The 20000-nt window shown below is 40.4% G+C and overlaps 1 long non-coding RNA gene across 1 annotated transcript in view; it reads right to left on the bottom strand.

Moving 5' to 3' along the window:
• LOC122559385 overlaps positions 1-14710 on the bottom strand; it is a 41532-nt gene extending 26822 nt beyond the window's left edge. The window contains exon 1 of the long non-coding RNA XR_006314414.1: positions 14020-14710. This is a non-coding gene — a long non-coding RNA (uncharacterized LOC122559385). The remainder of the gene's footprint in view (positions 1-14019) is intronic.
• Positions 14711-20000: the final 5290 nt, after the last annotated feature.

Here is a 20000-nt window from a genome sequence, read left to right as displayed (position 1 = left end):
GGGGTTGATATAGGACTGAAGTTAGGGGTAGGTTCTTCACTCAGCGAGTCGTAAGTTCATGGAATGCCCTGCCAGTAGCAGTGGTGGACTCTCCCTCTTTATGGGCATTTAAGCGGGCATTGGATAGGTATATGGAGGATAGTGGGTTAGTATAGGTTAGGTGGGCTTGGATCGGCGCAACATCGAGGGCCAAAGGGCCTGTACTGCGCTGTATTCTTCTATGTTCTATGAAACCCAGGATTAATTTAAGAAACAACAACATGGTTTGAACACCAAAATAAATGTCTGGACATGGCTCTCCAGAACCACCACAAAATCAGGCCTGGAGGTAGCAAAATAAATCATGCAATAGGGGGACACAAAACTGTTAATGAAGGAAGGGGAGCTCAATTTACTTTTAATGGTTAGGATCATTCCTATTTATTAGGATCCCACAAAAAATAAAAATGAACTTTGTTTTGGGATCTCTTATGCTCATTAAAACAGTGTGGCATATACTGGGTTGTGTTCACTGATAAACAATCAGCCTCCTTATTACGTCATTTATCACTCGAAACAGGCCAGGTCACTTGGCCACCCAGCTGTTTAGACCCCTTTAGAAATTACCGTAGACAGATAGTTAGGGTTCACAACCCCACTTGTAGGGTCTCGGTACATTAATTTGGTCAAGTTATTAATGCCTCCTTAGATTCTGTGAGAATTCTCCTGCAGAAGTGAAAGAAAATAAGATTCTTCAAGTGATCAAATTATGTGAGACAGAATTGAATATTGAAATGTGAACAAAACCCAATTTTTGCAAATAGAGATTAATGAACAGTTAAAAAAGGAATTAGATAAGATGCATTTTACAAAATGATCTAGTGCAAATATAAATTTATAAACGCAAGAGTTTTGCATGTCTGCTTTTCCTCCATCCAACTGAACTCTTGATATCATGAATAGGAGCAGTTGGTACAGAATTGATGCCATCTTGCTTTGTTTTGTAGAGTAGATTTTTAAAAAATACACTTGTGAGATGTGGCTGGCTGGCGGGCAGCATTTATTGCTTTTGCCTAGTTGCCTGTTAGAATTTGGTGGTGAGCTCCCTTTTTGAGTTGCTGCAGTCCATTTGCTGTGGGTTGACCCATAATGCCGTTAGTAAAGGAATGGCAATATACTTCCAAGTCAGGAAGGTGAGTGGCTTGGAGGGGAACTTAAAAGCGGTAGTGCTCCCACATATCTGCTGCCCTTGGCCTTCTCGTTGGAAGTGGCTGTGTGTTTGGAAAGTGCTGTCTGAGGACCTTCAGTGAATTTCTGCAGAGCATCTTGTAGATAGTACATGCTGCTGCTACTGAACAGTGTGGTGGAGGGAGTCAATGTCGTGCCAATCAAGCAAGCTGCTTTGTCCTGAATGGTGTCAGCCTTCTTGAGTGTTGTTGAAGCTACACTCATCCTGGTGAGTGGGGAGTTACACTTCTGACTTTTGCCTTGTATATGATGGACAAGCTTCAGTGAGTCAGGAGGTGAGTTACCTGCTGCTCTGACCTGCTCTTGTAGCCACTGTGTTTATGTAACAAATCTAGTTGAGACTTTAGTCAATGATAACCCCCATGATATTGATAATAGGGGATTCACTGATGGTAATGTCATTGAAAGTCAGGGGTGTGTGTGTGATTAGATTGTTGTTTATTGGTGATGGTCAGAGCCTGGCTTTTGTGTAGCTGGTCATAGCCTGCTTCAGTATCTGAGGAGTCACGAATGGTATTGAACATTGTGCAATCATTGGGGAACATTCCCACTTCTGACCTTATGATAGAGGGAGGATCATTGAAGCAGTTGAAGATGGTTTGGGCCAAGGACACTACCCTGAGGAACTCCTGCAGAGATGGATGTCCTGGAGCTGAGATGACTGACCTCCAACAACCATCTTCCTATGTGTCAGGTGGAGAGTTTGTTCCCCCGATACCATTGATTCCTGTTTTGCGAGGGATCTTTGATGTCATTTGGTCAAATGCAGTCACCCTCACCTCACCTCTGGGGAATTCAGCTCTTTTGTCCATGTTTGAACCAAGGCTGTAATGAGGTCAGGAGCTGAGTGGCTCTGATGGAATCTAAACTGGGTGTCACTGAGTAGGAGCTCCTTGATAGCACTGTTGACGGTGGGTGGAATGGGGTGAGTGCCATCACTTTACTGATGATTGAGAGTAGACTGTTGGGGCCTTAACTGGCTGGTTTGGTTTTGTCCTGCTTCTTTTACACTGGACATCCCTGAGCAATTTTCCACACTGTTGAGTAGGTTCCAGTGTTGTAACTGTACTGGAAGATCTTGGCTAGGGGAACACAAGCCTTCAGTACTATTGACAGAATAGTGTCAGGGCTATAGCCTTTGCAGTATCCAATATCTCCAACTGTTTCATGATTTCACGTGGAATGATGCGAATTAGCTGAAGACTGGTATCTGTAATTATGGGGACCACTGGAGGAGGCCAAGATGAATCATCCATTTGGCACTTCTGGCTAAAAATTGCTGTGAAAGCTTCAAACTTATCTTTTGCACTTATGTGCTGGGCTCTTCCATCATTGAGGATGGGGATATTTTGTGGAACTGCCTCCTCCAGTGGCAGGATCATCCACCACCATTCATGAGTGGATGTGACAAAACTGCAGGGCTTAGATCTGATCCATTGGTTACAGGATCACTTAGCTCTGTCTATCGCCTGCTTATGCTGTTTAGCATGCAAGTAGTCCTGTTTGGTAGCTTCATCAAGTTGACATCTTATTTTTAGGTATGCTTGGTGCTGTTCCTGGCATGCCTTCCTGCACTCTCCATTGAACCAGGATTGATCTCCCAGCTTGATGATAATGGCTGAGTGGGGGTATGCTGGGTCATGGAGTTACAGATTCTGCCACTGTTGATGGCTCACAGTGCCTCATAGATGCCCAGTGTTGAGTTGCGAGATTTATTGGAAGTCTGTCCCATTTGCCACTCACCGTAATGGAGGGTTTTGTCAATGTGAAGGCAGGATTTCATCTCCACAAGAACTGTGCAGTGGTCACTCTTACAGATACAGTCATGGACAGATATATCTGCAGCCAGCAGGTTAATAATTATGAGGTCAAGTATGTTTTTCCCTCTTGTTAGTTCCTTCACCACCTGCTGCAGACCCAGTTTAGCAGCAATGTCCTTTAGGACCCGTTCAACTCCATCTTGCTGCCAAGCAGCTTTTGGTAGTGGACATTGAAATCCCCCACCATTTTTTTCCCTTGCCATTCTCAGTGCTTCTTCTAAGTATTGTTCAACAGGGAAGAGTGCCGATTCATCAGCTGAGGGAGGACAGAATGTGGCAATCAGCAGGAAGTTTCTGTGCCCATGTTAAACCTGAAACCATAAGACCTCATGAGATCCAGATTCAATGTTGATGACTCCTAGGGCAACACTCTCCTGACTATATACCACTACGCTACCACTCTGCTGGGTCCATCCTACCAGTGGGACAGGACATATCCAGGGATGGTGGTGGTGGTGTCTGGAACATAGCCATACTCACAGAATCATGTCTTATAGACAATATCAGGCAGTTGCTCTCTCAATTTTGGCACCAGCACCGAGATATTAGTAAGGAGGACTTTGCTATTGTTTTTCCGGTGCCACGGTTGACGTCAGGTGATCCATCTGTTTCATTTCTTTGAGACTTTGTAAAACATTTTATAACTGATTGACTTGCTAGGCCATGTAGGCCAGACCAGGTGAGGATGGCAGATTTCCTTCCCTGAAGTGGACCAGATGGATTTTCGGGATAATCGACAATGGTTTCATGATCACCAATAGATTCTTAATTCCAGATTACTTTTTAAAATTTAATTCAAATCCTACCATCTGACATGATGGAATTAATGTTCTGGAGACCTGGGTCTGAATCCCACCACAGCAGATGGTGGAATCAAGTTTCTGGATTAATAGCCTAGCAACAATACTACTAGACCATCACCTCCCCTATGTTATGAAAAGTACAATGAACAAAATCGGTTATTAGACTCATTTGCTGTCTCTTTCTTAGTTGTTAGAATCTCTGCTTATTATCCTATTGTTCTCCCGTCTCCATTTTGTTAAGTTCTGTAAATGAGCTCATTTGTCTTCCAGTTATAGTTCTGAAGGGCAGTCTGTAACATGAGGCTTTCTTGTTTTGAGATGGTGTCAGACTTACTGTGTGCTTTCAGTCTTTTATTTTCGAGCAAAACCATGTTAAAACTCAAGACATAGAAATCAGACTGTCAAGAATGCATGAAGCTGCTCTCTCTGCAGTTAAAATCTAAATATGCAACAGCGCACAATTACAACATTATATTTCACACAATGTCAAAAACCAATTAGTATAAAGCTCAGTCTTGACACTGGGTTTGTAATACTGCCCTCTTAAGTCATGTCTGCCTCAAACTTTGGATTTAAACTGCAACCTTGGAATTGGTGTGAAATCAAAATCATTTACATTGATGTTGCATTAATCACTGAGGTGATGGTTTTTCTCTCACATGAAGATTGTGTAGACTGTGGGAAAGGCTTTCATGGGAGGCAGTGGTGGAGTGGGAGTGGGGGCAGATGGAAAGTGTCATCTTTGTGACAAATGCTCATTTGAATGCAGTTGCAAAACTGTCAGTGCAAATCGCACTCCTTGATCCGCAGTTTGTCAACTAGGAAGGTAAAAATCTGAATGATTCAAAATATATCATATTTCCAGTGATGCAGAGAAATCTTTGGCGACAAACACATGGGTCTTGACAAAGCAAGATTTACGCCACCTTAAAAATGGCAAATGATATTACATTCTAGTCATTTTAGGAAACTGGCAACAAATGGGGGTTGATGATGAGCCTCTGGGAGACATTGATCGTGCTACTGAACATTTAAGTGTTTTCACTTTTCTAGAATATTCCTTTTGCCCAATAGGAACACTTTAGGCCTCTCTTGCTCTCAGCTCACCCCTTGCCAATTTTACTTTTTGACCGTTGCTACCCTTATGTTGATAGCTGGTAATGTCTCACTCTCTGAGATTCTGCTGTGCCCTGTAATTGTGGCTTCCTGCTTATTTACCAATGGCACAGTGGTAAGGTAAGTGAGTTAAAATCTCTGTCAAGGTTGGAGGTTGTTTTGCGCAAGCCTTGTCCTGCTCAAATCCTTCTAAATTATAGCTCCCAAAATTGAGACTGTTGTTTCCAGTGGTCACTGAATCAGTAGCAAAGAGTGACAAAGTCAGGCTAAATACTGAAAGGAATTGATACAAAAATGTTTCTCCAGACAGAATGGGCATTAAGATAATGAATGCAGTGGTTACTGAAGCCGGCTTCTTTCATCATATGCCCAAAGAGTTGAAGAAGTTCCAGAATTTTAACCCAGCATCAAAGCATTAACAATATAGGTCCAAGTCATGATGTGTGTAGAGTCATAGATGTTCAGCACAGAAACAGACCATTTGGTCCAACTCATACATGCCAACCAGATATCCTAACCTAATCTAGTCCCATTTGCTAGCACTTCGCCCACATCCCTCTAAACCCTTCCTATTCATGTGCCCATCCAGATGCCTTTTAAATGTTATAATTGTGCCAGCCTCTATCACTTTCTCTGTCAGCTCATTCAATAAACACATCACCCTTTGTGTGAAAAGGTTGCCATTAGGTCCCTTTTAAATCTTTCCCCTCTCACCCTAAACCTATGGTCTCTAGTTCTCGACTCCCCCACCCCAGGGAAAAGACCTCAACCATTTATCCTATCCATGGCCCTCATGATTTTATAAACCTCTATAAGGTCCCCCCTCAACCTCTGACGCTCCAGAGAAAACAGTCCCAGCCTATTCAGCTTCTCCCTATAGCTCAAATCCTCCAACCCTGGCAACATCCTTGTAAATCTTTTCTGAACCCTTTTATAATCCAAGATGGAGGATGGGAAAGATTTGTGATTGTAAGAGCCGCTCCTTTTTTGAGGTATTTTAGGTGTTGGAACGGATTTCCTCGAATTTCAGGAGCAGTAATTACTGTTTTATAAACTGTTGCATTAGATTAGATTAGATTACTTACTTAGATTGTTTTGGAACTTTGGTGAAAATGACAGCACATTCAAAACGAGGAAGAGAGACAAAGGCAGAGACTACAAGGTCAGTGTAATTTGCAAGTGGTGGTATTCCCACACATTGGGTGCTCTTATCCTTCTAGGAGTTTGGAAGGGGCTGTTGAAGAAACTTTGGTGAGTTATTGCAGTGCCTCTTTTAGATGATAATCTATGTCTGTGCATCAGCAACAGAGGGAATGAATGTTTTGGAGCAGTGGCTGCTTTTTCTTGGATGGCATCAAGTTTCTGGAGTGTTGGAGCTGCACTTATCCTTGCAAGTAATACGCATTCAATCAACTCCTCGTATGCCTTGTAGATGGACAGGCTTCAGGGAGTCAGGATATGAGTCATTCAGTGCAGAATTCTTAGCTTCTCACTTTCTCTTATAGTCACAGATGGCTGGTCCTGTTTCTGGTAGCCTCCAGGATGTTGATAATGGGAGATTCAGTGATGATAATGGCATTGAATCTCCACAGGAAAGTATTAACTTCTCAATTCATAGAGATATTCATTGCTGGGAACCTGTGTGACAAGAATGTTACCTGTTATTTATCAGACCAAACCTGAATATTGACCAGGAGCAGGATCTTATAGGGGAACTAGGTAATATGACATTTGTGACAGAATCCGAAGAGAAGTCTAGCGAAACCAATCTCAACTTCAATCACAACATTGCATCTTTTAAGCAATTGCTGGGAGTCGAGGTGAGATTCTGCCTAGGCAGTAGTGACCTGCTTAATAACAGGAAATATTGTTTTTTAACAAGCTTTATTAACTGCATATTATATCCCACAGAGCGGCAGTGGCCTAGTGGTGTTATTGCTAGTATATTAATCCAGAGACACAGTGAAGATTTTTGGGGACCTGAGTTTGAATCCCAGGCAGATGGTGAAATTTGAATTACGTAAAAATCTGGAATTAAAATCGAATGATGAATATAAAACCATTGTTAATGGTTCAGAAAACCCATCTGGATCACTAATGTCATTTAGAGAAAGAAACTGCCATCCTTGCCTGGTCTGACCTATACATGACTCCAGACCCAAAGCAATGTGGTTGACTCTTAATGGCCCTCTGAACCAACTAGGGAGGACAGAAAGGAGACAAAGCTCAGTGACTCCATCTGGTGGGAAGAAATGGATGGAAATGGTAGAGATAAAAAGGACATGAAGGCTCCGAGAGTGTGTGGAGGTTGGGATGTAACTGGTGGCCAGGCAGAGCTCAGTGTTGATGTCTTCACCACAAGATGTGTTCCCTCCCATCACTTGCCAATCTCTAGAAGCCAAATGCAAATGGAAAATGGCTGGCCAATGCCCCATGATGGTCAAAGTATCTCTTTGATGGACAAAAGTATAGAATCCATGTTTACCGGAAGGCTAGAATATTTAAGAGATAAATGCATGAAGCATCCAGATGAAGACTGCAGCTACATTTGATTTGCAATTATTTTATTGTCAATTTGCAATGCATTTGGAGTGATCTTAGGGTTCATACAGAGGTTAAAGGTGATTTGCACCATGCCTGTGGTGCTTGTAGATCAAACATTGTTGCTAACTTCTCCATCATTGAATTGCCAATGACTTGAAAAAAAGGAGAATACAGGCCAAAAGTGTCCCATAACCTGTGAAACTTCCAAGGTTGCGATGGGAGATGGAAACTATTGCTTTGTTATTGGTCATGTAAGGACTGCAATGGTCTCTCCTTAACGCAATAAAAAGCTAAATAATTGATGTAGCTCTGCAATGGGAAGGGGGATTGGTGAATGGAAGGCACTCCCTTTTTGGTGTAATCTATTGGTTACAGTCAACACAGCAACTTCTCCATGTTGTAACCAGACCAAGTTTGAGCAGATGGATTGAGCTGCCAAAGATATGGTTCCATTGCCTGAACTAATCGAGAGTGCTCTCCAGGATAGTCCAGACAATGTGTGCTATATCATCCAGGTGTGCGGTACTATGCCCAATTGGAGCAGGTAATGAGACAATGTGATAGATGCAGAGAAACTGGAGGAACAGAAAGCAGTCTCCTGAGAAGGATGAGATCAATGACAGAGCTCAGTTATGTTGGGCCTCACAAGCCAGACAGGGCTGGATTGATGCCCAGTTTCAGTAGATGACAGGTAATAGTAAAATAGTCATTGATTATCATGCCATGGGTGAACTGCACCCTCTACCAATTTCATTTGTGGTGGATTTCACTAGCTATAAATAAAAACTTACGTTTGGAATTATCCAATTGTTTCAGATTATTGATGCTCACCTCCTGGACAATTGCAAGGTGCAGGTGTCCATTGGGTGTTGGGTAGCAGTAACTTAGTGTATTTAGATGGGATGTAGCTAAGGTCAGGTAAACTTTGTGGTTTGTTGGTTAAACAGCAACTAAAGTGTTGGAATGGGGTTATATATGGAGGGAGAGTCACCCATTCCAGTTTTGTGGTATGAGTAACGTGGCTTTGTAGCTGCTGTGCTATTACATTGCCAGTGAGGGGCAAAGCTTAATTGTCACCCTTGTCCGGGTACACAGTGACTTTTTGAAATGGCAGGGCACCAGAGAATTGGTCTTTCTGGAGATTCCGGTAATTCAGTGGATATCGGTGTTTGGATGGATATCTGGTGAATGGTGAGTTGTTCTGGAATGTTATGTGGTAAGGTAGGGACTAGAATGGGACATGAGAAGAGAGAAGGGATTGGACTGGTGGGTCTTCTTGAGCATTCCTACTCTGGATCTAATTGAGGCAGAGATAACAAAGTGGTAGGTTCTGCACTTTGGACTTAAATGCTCCCTAGCTCCAAACTCACCTTGAAGGTAGGAGATTAAATTCAGCCCAATGTTACAGAGTAAAACTGAATGATTTCTTGTTGATTTCAGTTTAAGGGGTCTTCAATGGTGCACTTATGAAGAAATATATGTAATATATAATGACTGACAGTAATTTCTAGATTTGTGTGTTTAACTACTCTAGTGTGAAATCCGGATATTGTTTCTTTTCCTAGAGAAATAATCATATTAAGCCCTGACAGTTTTGCTGTCATTATGGCAATTAAATCTGAACCATTATTTTCAAGACAGGCAATGTTAAAATGAAATAGTTTGGAGAAATGTTAATTAATACTCTTCGAAGATGTCATGATTATGGCATGAAAGACTTAGTAAGATAAAACAGAATAGTTTGAATAACTATATTAAAACTCTAAATGCACTCAATGTTAGAATTGAAGCTATGTGGAACTAAGGTTTTTTTCAAATAACTAGACTCACTGTCAAATAACTAATCCTTGTAGTATAGGATAAAGCTGATGAGGTTTCAGTCCTACTGACAACTCTGTATAATGTAAACCTTTTCCGTTCATGTACATGATTGGTATATACTGAACTGCCACTTACATTTTGCCCAATGGGTCAAAAACGACAGCCAGAAAAATGATTAAACCAATGATGAAATTACACTATAAAGACTGAGAAATGCTCATAAAAAGAAAGCTTTTCTTCAGAAATATACTATAGCTTTTCAATCTACTATAATAAGAATTACAAACATTGGAGTGCAGGAACATTCTTGAAAGGTCATACAAGTAGGTTATCTATTTCTGCATTAAATTATTGCTATGAAAATAATTTTCCTATACCTTATGGTGTATGAGCACTTACAGCCACCTTATTCAAGGGCAACTATTTCTAGTGTTGATCTTATCGAACCAGTCATTTTTTTTTTGAGTGAAAGTTAATGATTAAGATTCAAAATCATTGCATCATTCATCTGAAAAGTGGGTGTTCAGTTTGATTGCTGTCTCATTTCTTCTCACATGTGGTAACTGCTGCCAGGATAATTGTTCCACACTAGAGGTCCATGCTGTCCAAACAGATTGACTTTAGAAAACACATATTAGTACATGAAAACCACAGGGTAATTTCCATGGAATTTTCTTCAGTTTTTTCTTTATTTAATTGTAAGAGAAATGCAGTTGCTGGCCAGAGCATTGAAATACTGATGAATAAACTAAATTCTAGTTGACTGTGTAAATATCATCTTTTTATTTTTCTGTAGTTTTAAGTTGTGGGTGGCACGGTGGCACAGAGGTTAGCAATGCTGCTTCACAGCGCCAGAGACCCGGGTTCAATTCCCACCTCAGGCAACTGTGTGTGTGGAGTTTGCACATTCTCCCCTTGTCTGTGTGGGTTTCCTCCGGGTGCTCTGGTTTCCTCCCACCGTCCAAAAATGTGCAGGTTAGGTGAATTGGCCATGCTAAATTGCCCATAGTGTTAGTTAAAGGGGTAAATGTAGGGGAATGGGTCTGGGTGGGTTGCTCTTCGGATGGTCGGTGTGGACTTGTTGGGCCGAAGGGCCTGTTTCCACACTGTAAGTAATCTAATCTAATCTAAAGGTGGACTGAAATGAGAAGACGACTGTATTAAGAAAAGTATTGCTGGAGGATCGTGTCATGTTTTGAAAGCAAGTAACTTGACACTCATTAGAAACATTATTTACACAGCTGCTTGTTGAGCAGTGTTTGCAGACTAACTGGCACTGAAGGGCTTTGGTTGATAGAAGTAGATAATTGGCCTGTGGAGTAGTGACCAATTATTGATGACAAAAGCATACTGCTTGCCTATATATGTGATTAACTATCAGGTAGTTGAACAACTTGAGGCTGTGAACAAGATATAGAGAAAATATTACAAGGTCAGAAGCTCTCCCTATTCTCTGCAGTGAAAACCATTCAAACCTGAAGAAAATCAGATTATCCTTGCTTCAATAATTGCTGTAAGCTGTGATGTTTAAATGATGAGTCAAAAAACATTTGCCAGCGAACCAAGCATCCCGTATCTCTTGCAAATCAATATAAGCTACCTCAGAAGGATGACTGAGAAGCAATATTGTAACCAGCGGAAAAATCATAAGAATCATCTTGGGATTCACCAAACTGCCTTCCCAGTCTTTCCCTCTGTCCATAACAACCATTATTATTCCCTGTCTGTGTTTGTCGAAGAGTGTGTGTGTGTATGTGTACAGCACAGTTTATAAGGGGATTATAATTATAATTAGAAGGATCATATGTGAGTAGCTCATAATTGTTTACCTATAGCTAGATTCTAATTAAATGTAATAACCTCTGTGCTTTCTGTCAACCTGGATCTGAAAGTGAGGTAAACTGGGGAATCTTTGCTTTCTTTTAAAAATCTTTCTTTAACGTTTGTGATCATTCCAGGAATTCTGGACTTTGATTTCCAGCATGCTACCCCAGTGAGACAAGATAATTGATATGAATCTTCAACTTTACTTATGTCAGGTCATTCTATTCATCTGGCAAGGTAAAAGAACAAAGCCCTGGCAGGTGTCTCCTTTCATGGTGCTTGCATATACACAGAAGCCTCGATTATCCGAAGGACAAGGGCGGAGAGTACTTCGTTCAGTGAATTGAATTCTGGATAATCGAATGATGGATAACATTGTTTAGCTAAGCATGGGGACCTTGCGATCTTGCTGGGTAATTCAATATTCAGATAATCGAATGCCAGATAATTGAGATTCTTCTGTAAACCAAAGGACACCAAAAATGTCTGTCCATGGCCGGAATCTGCAAGCTGTTTGACAAGGAAATGCCATAGTTTGGGGGAGGAGAAATTACATTTTTTTTAATAAATGATTACCTGTTCTCTATAGTGTCGTCCAAAGGGTTCCTAAGCTTTTGTACAACCAAATTTAAATGGCATTTTAGTTATCCATAAGACAGTATAGAGCAGAATGTAACTTCTATCAGAAACAGAATAATCATTGAATTGAGACTCTGTCCACAAATGATGAGAGTTATCTATTTGTTCATTCTTCTGGACAATGTTCTTCACCACAAGCCTTCAACAAAACTGAAAGATGCTGGAAATCAGAAACCAAAACAGAAATTGCTGGAAAAACTCAGCAGTGTCACTAAACCTGAAATATTAAAAATACTTTCTCTCCACAGATGCTGCCAGACCTGCTGAGCTTTTTGATTTTGTTTCTCAAAATGTTCATGTTTGGGAGAAATTAATTATAAGGAAATACAATAAATGAATTAAATTAGTGAACTAAGGTGAAAACCGCAGTGACAATTTGCCGAGCCACAAATTAATGGGATCGGGTCCACACTTGTCCAATACCCCACCAATTTTATTTAACTCTGAACTCAAGAGAAGGGGACATCAGACAGGTTGTAAAGCATAGAGCTGATATGATCTATTTGTTTCCTGCCAGGCAGGATAGCTTGAAATATCTTTTGATCTTATATAACTGCATATTAAATTTAGTTTTCAGCAGCGTACAATTTCATCTGGTGTAAGCCTTCATTTACAGCTGTAGGATTGTGGATGATTGACAGATATATGAATGCCAGCAGGATTTTGGGATGATGGATTCTAGTTAAGGGCAAGTGAAGCAATCCCCTATTTTAATTAACAGATAACACCAAGAGGCTAGTAGCTGCTGGGAATGACATTTCACAGTGCTTTGGCGGCAAAGTCATAATTGGTGCCCATAAATGAGAAATTTAACTCAGTTATCTTGATTAAAGCATCTCAGCTTTCTGAGGAAACTTTTCAAGAATAAAGCATCAAATAAAAATTTACATGAAAGGTAATATTTGCCTCAATTACTGTAGTACAAATAATTTGATGTTGTTAATTAGGTCGTTTGAAGTGACCTAATTGGTGGAACTAATGGAAATTAATCTCTCTGTCATATTTACCCTAATAGACAACTTGGGCATGAGCACTATTCCATAACCTATAACTCTTCTCCACCTATTCCGCTATTCCTCCCCACATCCCCACCAAATTTTGTGCTGTATCAACTTTGAAGCCAGTTGATGCACGCTACAACACCATCCAAAACATCTCAGCAGCTCCTTAGTTTGATAAGGATGATGCCCAAGGTCCAACTTCCAGTCTCTTTGGGACCAGGCACACGGACACAGATTCCAGTCATATCGCTTATTTAACCCCAGTTCATGGAACTACACAAATTTCTCAGCTAACAACCTGCCCAGACTATGGTTATACCTAACATGGGATTAACTCTTCAAGCAATTCCAATGTCATAATGTGAAGGATATCAATCTTGGTAAGGGATTGAAAACCATCAATAAGAAAAGGCTTTGTAGAGGTGAAACCTATCAGCAAAAAATTATCTCCGCCAGCTGAATGACTATATTTATCTTCAGTAATTCCATCGATTGCAGGACCAGTGAAAAGCAACCAGGATACTGTTGCTATTCACACTAGCAATTTGTCTTCGCCATTAGAGATGTTTTTGGCTTCAGTGAAATATTGAGCCAGTTTTTGTTAAGTTTCAAGCCAATTATTTTTTCCAATGCCCTATCCAAAAAAAAATGACTGAAATGCCCTTGGCCTCCTTTAGATGTAACATTAACCTGAACAAATAAGATACTGCAAAACAATCAAAATAAATTGAAGTCAATGTCAAATATAAATTTGTGAGCAAACCTGTTGCTTGGATACTCGAGGCCAGAGATGTTGGTACAAATGTGGTGCAATTCTGGCATATGAAATTGGAATTTGGTGAATAAACAAACATGCCAACATTAAATGCTCTATAGAACAGACTCAGTTCTAGTAAAATTGATTAATGCATGAAATGCCCCAACCTTAAATTTACACAGGTTACCGGATACTCAAAAGGTAAAGGCATTACAGGTGACTCCGCAATCCGCAAGTAGGGTGTTCCCATAAAACCTTTCATAAGCCAAAATGGCGAAAAACGAAGAAACAGTTACCATTAATTTCTATGGGAAAAAAATTTGACCTTAAAAAAACCCTACCAAATCATACCAAATAATGCATAAAACCTAAAATAACACGAACATATAATAAAAGCAGGAAAGATAAGATAAATACACAGCCTAAGTAAAGTAGAAATAACACACATTCAGTGTAGTTTCACTCACCAGAATCGTGAAGACAGCAAACACACTGGAGGGTTGTGAGGTGGTGGTGGTGTTGATGGTATGTTCGGCTGAGTTGCCAGAGGTTGGGGTATTGGGAGGTACAGGAGACTGGGATATAGGAGAGAGAGGAAGGGGGTCATCTATTAACACTTCCAGGGAAGGCGTTTATCGGCGCTACTCTCGCTGCACGCGCTTTCTCATGGAAGTGAAAATCTTCTTTCAGATAGCGAAACCAAATACTAATGCTGGTCTTTTGTAAAAGCGAATTGGCGAAAAGCAAACATTCGAAAAGCGGGGGAGACCTGTTTCCCCAAAATTTCACCATTTACAGCAGTTTTTTTTTAGAAAAACTGATCTGAAGGATTTGTTAACCGAGGAAATTGGTGAGACCATAGGGTCTGAATGTGCACAAGCGCTGATTCATCGGCTTTCAGTGAAGTGGCGAGAAGAGTCCTTTCTCAGCAACACCCTGTCATTTTGCTGGCTCTGTACACTACAGAATGGCAGAAGATATATGTCATTTAGCTAGAAGTGATGATCTTTATTGACATACTTTACCTTTGCTGAGATCAAATTCTGAAAGATTGCCATATCAAGCAAGAAAACCTATTCATCCCCAGCTCCAGGACCCCTTTCTATGGACATCCCCATATGACGGAGGCAGAAGAGAACAGGAGGAGCAAGGAGTGCAAAAGACCCACTAAATAAAACTGTAGCATTGGAGAAGATTGGGGAATTATAGAATGGAAGCAATGCACGTTAGGTCCAAATGGCTGTCTACAACAGCAACTCTGAGTGCCACTCCCCTGCCCTTCCCCCATAGCTCTGTACTCTTTTCACTTTGGATGATCATCCAACTCACTTTTGAAAGCAACATTTGAATTTGTCTAATCCACAATTTCACACAATACGTTTCAGATTCCTGCCAACTCCCGGCACAGTTTGCATCATGACCTTTTTTTATTGTTTTCTTTTTGACAATCAATGGGTCCTTTGTTTCTTGACCTTCCTGCAATGGGACTATTTTCAATCTACTGTGTATAGATGTCAAAAAATGTGGAACACATCCATCAAATCTCTTGTCTGACTTTTCTACTCTGAAGGAGAACAAACTGCAGCTTTCCCAATCTAAATAAAATAACTGATGATCCTCATTTCTGAAACCATTTTCATGAATCTTTTCTGCACCTCTGTTTCATTCATGTGTGGCTGAGCCAGCATTTATTGCCTGTCCCTGCTGGTTTTTGGATACAATGGAGTGGCTTGTTAGACCATTTTATAGGGCAGTTAACAATCAACCACATTGTTGTGGGTCTGGAGTCTCCTGTAGATCATACCAGGTAAAGGCAACAGTTTCCTTCTCTAAAGGACATTTGTAAACCAAATTGTTGTTTTAAAAAGCAAGCTATCAAAAGTGGTTTCATGGTCATCATTGAACATCTAGTTCCAGGTTTCATTTCTCAAATAGGGCCCATTAGGAACCAAGAGGCAATCTGTGCATGGAGCTGAAGGACATTCCTAATGTTTAAGAACATTCAGGACTGAATAAGAAGGAACTGAGTGAGTCTTTTAACACGTCAAAAGGGAGCAAATGAATGGAGGGCCTAGTAAAATAAAGAAAGTCTGTGGAGAACATAGGAGAACAAATTAGAAGAGTGAAAAGGGGGCATGAAAAAACACTGGCAGGTAAGATTCAGGAGAATCCCAAGCAGAAGTGTCAGAGGACTGAAGGACACCTAATGAGGTTCTACTGTTCGGGAAGTGTGATAGAGGTAAACCAGAGAATGACAGATGAGTGAGATTTCAGATTAGTGATAGGGAAACTATTGGAGAAAATTCTGAAGGAGAGAATTAATCTCTACTTGGCAAGGCAAAGGTTGATCAGGGATAGGTCAGCATCATTTTGTCAGAGGGAGGACGTGCCTAACAAATTTGATAGAAATATTTGAGGAGGTGGCCGGCTGTATAGATGAGGGTAGGACGTTGATGTAGTTAATACAGATTTCAGGGAAGCCTTTGACAAGGATCCACATAGGAGACTGATAACGAAAGTAAAAGCACAGGGGATCTCCAGTAACTTGGCAAGTTAGATCCAACATTGGCTTAGTTGTAGGAGACAGAGGTGGTGGTAGAAGGCTGTTTGTTACTGGAGGTTGAGTGCAGGTTTTAGGGTTACAGGACAATGTAGAAGAATTGGTCAGGTGGGAAGATGAGTGGAAGATGGAATTTAATCCTGATGAGTGTGGGCTGATGCACATTAGATGAAGTAACAGGACAGGGGAGTACTTGATGAATGGTGGAACATTTGGTAGCTCAGAGTAATACAGAAATCTTGGGATGCTCATCAAAAGACCCCTAAAAGTGGTCGAACAGTTTAATAGAGTCATTTAGAAGACACACAGGATTTTTGACTTTATCAGTCATGGTATAGTTTATAAGAGGAGGGAGGTTATTTTGGAAAAAAAAAACAGAAATTGCTGAAAAAAGTCAACAGGTCTTGCAGCGTCTGTGGAGAAAAATCAGAGGTAATGTTTCAGGTTGAGTGACACTTCCTCAGAACTGAAGGAAGCTGTCCTCAGTTCTGAGGAAGAGTCACTTGACCCAAAAGGTTAACTGATTTCTCTCCATAGATGCTGCCAGACCTGCTGGGCTTTTAGCAACTTCTGTTTTGGTTCTGATTTACAGCATCTGCAGTTCTTTCAGTTTTTAATTGGAGGTTATGTAGGAGCTGTGCAGCCCACAGCTGGAATTGTGTTCAGTTCTGGTCACCGCACTGTAGGAGGGATGTGATTGTACTGGAGGGGATGCAAAGGAGATTCATAGGATGTTGTCTGTGATTGAGAAGTTTAGTGATGATGAGAGGCTGGAAATGCTGGGATTGTTTTCTTTGAAGTAGAGAAGGTTAAGAGGAGACAGGTGGGGTGTATAAATTATGAAAGGCATGGACAAGGGAGATAAAAGGCAGCTGTTCCTCTTAGTTGGAGGGTCAATACCAAGGAGGGATAATTATAAAGGTGATAGAAGGTTCAGAGCGGATTTGAGGAAAAGCTTTTTCACCCAGAGGGTGATTGAAATCTGGAAAACACTGGCTGGGAAAACTAACAAAATTAAAACTCAACAACTTCTTCACTTTTGTATGCTTTAAATCAAGAATGAACCTCAGTTCTTTCTTTGTTTCTTTATGGATTTACTGAGCTGCATTGTAACCTTTTTATGATTTGTGCAACTAGACAACACCCACCCACTCCACCCCGACTTCCCCCAACCACCTGAACCGTACTCTTCCAGTATTCCATGTGAACACTTACCTTCTTCACTGATATGTGGCCATGTTATTCTTCTTATGAAAACATACAACCGCACTGTTATCTAACATTCATTTGTTAATTGCAAGCTCATTAAATGTCTTCCTGTAATTTACTCTAGCTCTCCTCTGCATTAAATCAACTCCATAATATAGTTTCGTTAGGCCTATGTTGAAAGTGTAATTCCAAATCCTGAGTACAAATTATTTTTGTAAATGTAAATGGTTTGATGAATTTTAGGAAAATGTTACTACCCCCTGTTGAGTGAAATAACAAGTACCTGAACTGCTTAATAGAAATCACAAGTAAAGTGCCACGCAAAGCATATAGGAGATTTCCTGGGAAGAGGTAAATAGTTCCATGTTTGTGTGTATTATGGGTTCTACATGTGATCATTAGAGTGTGTGCATGTGGTCCCTCAGTGATGTTAACTGTGTTTAGCTAAAGGAGCAAGTTAAAATTAATCATAAATTGAGCTTTATCTTCTCACAAGAAACAATCACATATCTCAGGTGTGATGTAACTTACAAATAAGCAACACATCATAAAACTAATGATAGGCAGAAAATTGCTCATCAATTCTGAGCCTAAGAGTTTGTTTGGGCATCCTTTCACACATCAGCTTAGACTGACACCAGCGAAAAGGTTTGTGGCAGCAGGTCTGCCCAAGACATCTCAGATGGTTCCAACAGAAACTGACAGATGAGATTCCAAGTTGCCAACTTGAGTAATGCATGTGTGTGCATGTATGTGTTTGAGTTTCAATGAATAGTATGTAACTTCTTCACTTGAATTCATTACAGAGTAAGCAATGTCATTGATTATAATCAGTGATGAAGTATAACATACCATATAAAATACCCCACTGCATTGACTATTTAATTTAATATTATTAATTTTTATTTCTGTTTCATTTTTCTATTATATAAAATTAACTATTATCATAGTAATTACTGAAGAAGTTCAATCAAGAGTCACTTATGTCCCCACCCTCATTATCAAGAATAAAGTATGTTGCATGTTATAATGAGATATGCGCTGTAGTTAATGGCCCATAGCAGCATTCTAAATGGAATATGAAAATCAAAATCAGGTTTCCAATTGGATTAGTTTTGAAACAAGCTACTGTTATGCTGGGGAAATGTACAGTAAGGATAAAATGTTAAGCAGCAACAATCAATGTCATTTCACTTTTCAGCAGCTTTGGCAATAATCATTTGGATGGTTATCCTACGTTTTTTGAAAACTTTTTTTTGCTGCATTTATAATCGTGTTCTGTTTGATGTTTCTGTGAAGCATAAATTCTTCTGCTCCTTGGATGCTGCCTGACCTGCTGCGCTTTTCCAGCAACACATTTTCAGCTCTGATCTCCAGCATCTGAAGTCCTCACTTTCTCCTATTACCTTCATAAAGTCCACATCAATATCACTTTTAAACTGTATTCCTCCCAATAGTGTTATCTGCTGGTTCAAAGATTTCAAACCAGTGATTGTGGATGCTAGGGATTAGCAGATTGAGCTGGTAAGTTTTACAAGAGATTTGACATTCTGAATACAGTTTACTCAAAATTCTGCTTTATATAGATTCCTGAACTATTTGTCATATTAGTACATGATTAATCTTTCTGTAAACTAATAACAGTGTTTTGGCAATGACAGCATTCTGTTTTGCTTTACTAATGCTGTCTTGTTAATAGGTAAGGCAACTGAACACTAAAGTGCTACAACAGTTCAAAATATGCATCAGATCCAGAGTTATTCAGCAGCCTGAGGTGACCAGAGATGTCATCCACATGTTAGGTAAATAGCTTGCCATATCCTACTCCATAGAACAAGGAAATTAGTAAGAGGTCAGGGAAGGATAACGCAACAGATACAGAAGAAATGACTGTGACAAATTTGGTTCCGCAGTAACTACATTCTCAGTTTCAGTCAGCTCAGTTATTCATCAGAAAGATCCAACTAGTCCACCTTTAAACAGTTAAGTTATGATGTTCTCTATCCTACTTATACAATGTTGTTCTTGGATACTCCGAATGGCAATCACTGTCAGGTTGACACTTTGCTATTTTCCTCTAATAGTTCTGAGCTCGAGATTTCTCATCAGGAATTCCAATCCTGGCTCCTTCAGAAATGCAGAGCATACCTAAAATCAACACAGCTCACCCATAGAGGAGGACATCAAACCTCGCTCCTTTTTGCACCAGTCAGTGTGCTGTGTTCTGAGATTTAAAAGCCCAGCAGCGTAGTCAGACATGTTGACAGCTACTGTAAAAGGTTAAGTATGTGAGGTAAGTGTGGGGTTAGGGTTCCAGTTGATATGATGCCAGGGTGCCAAGTGGTTAGAGAGATAGGATGCCAAGTAAGTAGGTTGCCAGGCAAGTGGTAAAGTCTTTAGGGTGTGTAGGAGGTGGCAGAGTATTCTGGATCTCTGGGAGTTGGGAAGAATGTTAGGTCCAGTGGGAGGGTGGGATTTGTTAATGTAGGCAGTGACCAAGCTGATGGGGTGGGGTGTCGGTTTGAGGGGGTTGTTGTGGATGGTGGTTGTGTAAAGTATGGTCAGTAGATGAGGGGGTTTTAGAGCTGGTGGCAGTTCAGACCAGAAGTGGGACGGCTATCATTTGTTGGAAATTAGCATCCTTTTAAATCTAATTTTTTCATGATTTCCTGTATAGCA

Source organism: Chiloscyllium plagiosum, chromosome 19 (assembly GCF_004010195.1).
Source record: "Chiloscyllium plagiosum isolate BGI_BamShark_2017 chromosome 19, ASM401019v2, whole genome shotgun sequence".
NCBI classification, from domain to species: Eukaryota; Metazoa; Chordata; class Chondrichthyes; order Orectolobiformes; family Hemiscylliidae; genus Chiloscyllium; species Chiloscyllium plagiosum.
Note: the sequence above shows the minus strand (reverse complement) of the source record. Positions and strands in the feature narration are given on the sequence as shown.